We start from the raw sequence: 5,904 nt of genomic DNA on the forward strand, positions 1-5,904 counted from the left end.
GGGGGAGAATAATCGATTACAGTTTGTATCGGATCCTCTATTTTAAACCAAATCAAAGGTGGTTGTTTTTTTCTCCCCCCCCCCCCCCCCCCCCCAACCCCACCTTTTTTTTCCTCCTTTTTTTTCTATCAGTGAAAAAAAATAGCACTTGTTTGTTTTTCTTTCTTTATTTCTTTTTCTGATGCACTGTATGTCACCGCCACGCCTATGCCATCTCACTGTGCAGATAGACAGACTACACAGGTGATTATCTAGGAAGACAGATCTATAGACGGTGACCAGGGAAGCAAGAAACCCACAGCGAGGTTTGTTTGGTTGTTATTTTCGTTTGTGGGTTTGTTTGCTTATTTGTTTGCTTGTTTGTTGTTTGTGTGTTTTACTGTTTGGACACATTAATCCTTTTTTTTTTTTTTGTTGTTGTTGTTGTTGTTGAGGTCAAGAAGGTGTCAGTTTCCTGTGCTATACCTGGGTAACAGTGAGAGAAAATGTCGGTTCCCGGGTGACACCCAAGAGAAAGTGTCACTTCCGGTGCTGTACCCGGGGTAACGCCAAGAGAAAGTGTCATTTCTAGAGCTATACCCGGGGTGACACCCAAGAGAAAGCGTCATTTCCAGTGCTGTACCCGGGGTGACACCCAAGAGAAAGTGTCATTCCCAGTGCTGTATCCGGGGTGACACCCAAGAGAAAGTGTCGGCTTCCAGTGCTGTATCCTGGGTGACACCCAAGAGAAAGTGTCATTTCCAGTGCTGTATCCGGGGTGACACCCAAGAGAAAGTGTCATTTCCAGTGCTGTATCCGGGGTGACACCCAAGAGAAAGTGTCATTTCCAGTGCTGTATCCGGGGTGACACCCAAGAGAAAGTGTCATTTCCAGTGATGTACCTAGAGTGACGTCAAGATAGATTATCATTTCCAGGGCTGTACCCAGGGTGACACCCAAGAGAAAGCGTCGTTTCCAGTGCTGTACCCAGGGTGACACCCAAGAGAAAGTGTCATTTCCATTGCTGTACCTAGGGTGACACCCAAGAGAAAGCGTCGTTTCCAGTGCTGTACCCAGGGTGACACCCAAGAGAAAGTGCCACTTCCATTGCTGTACTTAGGGTAACACCCAAGAGAAAGCATCGTTTCCAGTGCTGTGCCCGGGATAACACCCAAGAGAAAGCGTCATTTCCAGTGCTGTTTCCGGGGTGACACCCAAGAGAAAGTGTCATTTCCAGTGCTGTACCCGGGGTGACACCCAAGAGAAAGTGTCATTTCCAGTGCTGTATCCGGGGTGACACCCAAGAGAAAGTGTCATTTCCAGTGCTGTACCTAGAGTGACGTCAAGATAGATTATCATTTCCAGGGCTGTACCCGGGGTAACACCCAAGAGAAAGCGTCAGCTTCCAGTGATGTACCTGGAGTGACGTCAAGATAGATTATCATTTCCAGGGCTGTACCCGGGGTAACACCCAAGAGAAAGCGTCATTTCCAGGGCTGTACCCGGGGTAACACCCAAGAGAAAGTGTCATTTCCAGGGCTGTACCTGGGATATCAACCAAGAGAAAGCGTCATTTCCAGGGCTGTACCTGGGATAACACCCAAGGGAAAGCGTCATTTCCAGTGCTGTATCCGGGGTGACACCCAAGAGAAAGCGTCATTTCCAGTGCTGTATCCGGGGTGACACCCAAGAGAAAGTGTCAGCTTCCAGTGATGTACCTGGAGTGACGTCAAGATAGATTATCATTTCCAGGGCTGTACCCGGGGTAACACCCAAGAGAAAGTGTCATTTCCAGGGCTGTACCTGGGATATCACCCAAGAGAAAGTGTCGGCTTTCAGTGGTGTACCCGAGGTGATACCAAAGAGAAAGTGTCGCTTCCAGTGATGTACACAGGGTAACGCCAAAGGAAAGTGTCATTTCCAGTGCTGTACCCAGGGTGACACCCAAGAGAAAGCGTCATTTCCAGTGCTGTACCCAGGGTGGCACCCAAGAGAAAGTGTCATTTCCATTGCTGTACCTAGGGTAACACCCAAGAGAAAGCATCGTTTCCAGTGCTGTACCCAGGGTGACACCCAAGAGAAAGTGCCACTTCCAGTGCTGTACCCAGGGTAACACCCAAGAGAAAGTGCCACTTCCAGTGCTGTACCCGGGATAACACCCAAGGGAAAGCGTCATTTCCAGTCAAGATAGATTATCATTTCCAGGGCTGTACCCGGGGTAACACCCAAGAGAAAGTGTCATTTCCAGGGCTGTACCTGGGATATCAACCAAGAGAAAGTGTCGGCTTTCAGTGGTGTACCCGAGGTGATACCAAAGAGAAAGTGTCGCTTCCAGTGATGTACACAGGGTAACGCCAAAGGAAAGTGTCATTTCCAGTGCTGTACCCAGGGTGACACCCAAGAGAAAGCGTCATTTCCAGTGCTGTACCCAGGGTAACACCCAAGAGAAAGCATCGTTTCCAGTGCTGTACCCAGGGTGACACCCAAGAGAAAGCGTCATTTCCAGTGCTGTACCCGGGGTAACACCCAAGAGAAAGTGTCATTTCCATTGCTGTACTTAGGGTAACACCCAAGCATTTCCAGTGCTGTACCCGGGATAACACCCAAGAGAAAGCGGCATTTCCAGTGCTGTACCCGGGGTAACACCCAAGAGAAAGTGCCACTTCCAGTGCTGTACCCGGGATAACACCCAAGGGAAAGCGTCATTTCCAGTGCTGTTTCCGGGGTGACACCCAAGAGAAAGTGTCATTTCCAGAGCTGTACCCGGGGTGACACCCAAGAGAAAGCGTCACATCCGGTGCTGTACGCGTGGTAACACCCAAGAGAAAGTGTCGGCTTCCAGTGCTGTACCCAGGGTAACTCCAAGAGACAGTCGCTTCCAGTGATGTACCTGGAGTGACGTCAAGATAGATTATCATTTCCAGGGCTGTACCCGGGGTAACACCCAAGAGAAAGCGTCATTTCCAGGGCTGTACCCGGGGTAACACCCAAGAGAAAGTGTCATTTCCAGGGCTGTACCCGGGGTAACACCCAAGAGAAAGTGTCGGCTTTCAGTGGTGTACCTGGAGTGACGTCAAGATAGATTATCATTTCCAGTGCTGTACCCGGGGTAACACCCAAGAGAAAGTGTCATTTCCAGGGCTGTACCCGGGGTAACACCCAAGAGAAAGTGTCATTTCCAGGGCTGTACCCGGGGTGACACCCAAGAGAAAGCGTCATTTCCAGTGCTGTACCCGGGGTGACACCCAAGAGAAAGTGTCATTTCCAGTGCTGTATCCGGGGTGACACCCAAGAGAAAGCGTCATTTCCAGTGCTGTATCCAGGGTGACACCCAAGAGAAAGTGTCATTTCCAGTGCTGTACTTAGGGTAACACCCAAGAGAAAGTGTCATTTCCAGTGCTGTACCCGGGGTAACACCCAAGAGAAAGTGTCATTTCCATTGCTGTACTTAGGGTAACACCCAAGAGAAAGCATCGTTTCCAGTGCTGTGCCCGGGGTGACACCCAAGAGAAAGTGTCATTTCCATTGCTGTACCTAGGGTGACACCCAAGAGAAAGTGTCATTTCCATTGCTGTACTTAGGGTAACACCCAAGAGAAAGCGGCATTTCCAGTGCTGTACCCAGGGTAACACCCAATAGAAAGTGCCACTTCCAGTGCTGTACACAGGGTAACACCCAATAGAAAGTGCCACTTCCAGTGCTGTACACAGGGTAACACCCAATAGAAAGTGCCACTTCCAGTGCTGTACCCGGGATAACACCCAAGAGAAAGCTTCATTTCCAGTGCTGTACCCGGAGTGACACCCAAGAGAAAGTGTCATTTCCAGTGCTGTACCCAGGGTAACACCCAAGAGAAAGCATCGTTTCCAGTGCTGTACCCGGGGTAACACCCAAGAGAAAGTGTCATTTCCATTGCTGTACTTAGGGTAACACCCAAGAGAAAGCATCGTTTCCAGTGCTGTGCCCGGGATAACACCCAAGAGAAAGCGTCATTTCCAGTGCTGTACCCGGGGTAACACCCAAGAGAAAGTGTCATTTCCATTGCTGTACTTAGGGTAACACCCAAGAGAAAGCGGCATTTCCAGTGCTGTACCCAGGGTAACACCCAATAGAAAGTGCCACTTCCAGTGCTGTACCCAGGGTAACACCCAATAGAAAGTGCCACTTCCAGTGCTGTACCCGGGATAACACCCAAGAGAAAGCGTCATTTCCAGGGCTGTACCCGGAGTGACACCCAAGAGAAAGCGTCATTTCCAGGGCTGTACCCGGAGTGACACCCAAGAGAAAGCGTCATTTCCAGTGCTGTACCCGGAGTGACACCCAAGAGAAAGCGTCTTTTCCAGGGCTGTACCCAGGGTAACACCCAAGAGAAAGTGTCGGCTGCCAGAGCTCTGCTATCAAGGTTCACACACACCCGGAGGAATGCCGGTCCCGTCCAGTCACTTGTAAGCACGAACATAAAACAAACAGATAGAAAGAAGAGAAGACTTACTAAGCCAACATAAAAGGGGTGTGGGGGAGGGTGCGGTGGGGGAGGCCGCCTGAGGGCTTTGGCAATCGTCGCCAGCGGACGCTTGGCACTGTTGTCTCAGACCTTGTGTCTGGCACTCTAACCCGTTCCACCTGAGTGCTTCCTATCAGATTTTGCGGGACCTGTGTGGTGTGTGTGTGTGTGTGTGTGTGTGTGTGTGTGTGTGTGTGTGTGTGTGTGTGTGTGTGTGCGTGAGTGTGTATGCGTGTGTATGCCTGTGTGTTAATCCCTTCAGTAGTTCGGCTGGAAGCCTGGGATCTTGCACTACCAGTAGTTGTGCAGTTTTCTCCTCGCTGCGGCAGAAGGGGATTACCACTGCCTTCAAACCCTGCTGACATGTTGTACGTCCGTCCACAGAAACAGAGAGAGAGAGAGAAAGTCAGGCTAGAAGTCATTAATAACCAAACAAAACACACACAAAAATAAGAAAGGAAAGAAACGATTGATCGGCACATAGGGAAGAAGAGGGGACTGGGTGCAGTATAGTATGGAGGTACGGAGGGTGGTGGGGGGCGGTGGTGGGGGGGGGGGGGGTGTGAAGTATGTGGCAACAGCTGGGGGACACAGTTCAGGTCAGACTGAGGACAGACAGGAATAGACAGATAACGGAACGGGGTCTGTCCACAACAAACTCTCTGTCCCTGTCTTCGTCAACTTCTACATTATCTATTTACCACGGGCACCCGGGCTACACAGCGAGAGGGTGGGTGACACGGCTGGCAGTAAAGTGTTCCGGCTGTCCTCCTACGACTCACAGCGCCTGCAGGCGGTTCCTTCCACTGTGTCTGTGTCTCCGCTGGGAGGTGGTTGTGTTGCTTTTGTTTTCTGCTGAGTGCTTCCTTCTTTCTTCTGCCGTTACCTGTGTGTCTCGGTTAGTGCTCTCGAGTTCAAGACTGTTTTGCGAGGCGCATGCTTCAATATGGAATCAAATGCAAAGCAAGGCAAGGCAAGGCAAGGCAAGGCATGACAAGGCAAGGCAAGACAAGGCAAGGCAAGGCAAGAAGTTTATCTCACGTACCCCCTGGGTGCATAGAAACATACATCGACGTCTTTAAGTTTTACACACACCATATAAACAACCGACTACACTGAAAGCTATATCGGAACTGAAATGAACAACTTCTTTCTTTTTTTTCTTTTGATATATTTTTTTTGATAATTCTATGGGTGTATTGCTAAAATGAATCTTAGGGTGTTTTATTGTTGCTGTTGTTTTGTTTTCTGAACTTTAGAAATAATTGCTTATGAGTTTTCATCCGGTGGCATGGTTAGGACTTGTAAACTACAAACCAGAATAATTAAAACGACAGTTCAGTATCTCCGCGTCAACTTCATGGGGCCAGTAAATAAATACAGAAACAAATGATCAATAAATGAGTGTATATATGTGTGTA

The 5,904-nt window shown here is 49.4% G+C and overlaps 1 protein-coding gene across 2 annotated transcripts in view; it reads left to right on the plus strand.

Moving 5' to 3' along the window:
- Window positions 1–5,094: 5,094 nt before the first annotated feature.
- Window positions 5,095–5,904, plus strand: part of LOC143284742 (uncharacterized) — a 32,309-nt gene continuing 31,499 nt past the window's right edge. The window contains exon 1 of one of the 2 annotated variants that reach the window (XM_076591702.1): window positions 5,095–5,481. The gene's annotated coding sequence lies outside the window, so the exon portion shown is untranslated. The remainder of the gene's footprint in view (window positions 5,482–5,904) is intronic. The other variant, XM_076591704.1, reaches the window with a different exon arrangement.

This window comes from Babylonia areolata, chromosome 8 (assembly GCF_041734735.1).
Source record: "Babylonia areolata isolate BAREFJ2019XMU chromosome 8, ASM4173473v1, whole genome shotgun sequence".
Classification (NCBI taxonomy): Eukaryota; Metazoa; Mollusca; class Gastropoda; order Neogastropoda; family Buccinidae; genus Babylonia; species Babylonia areolata.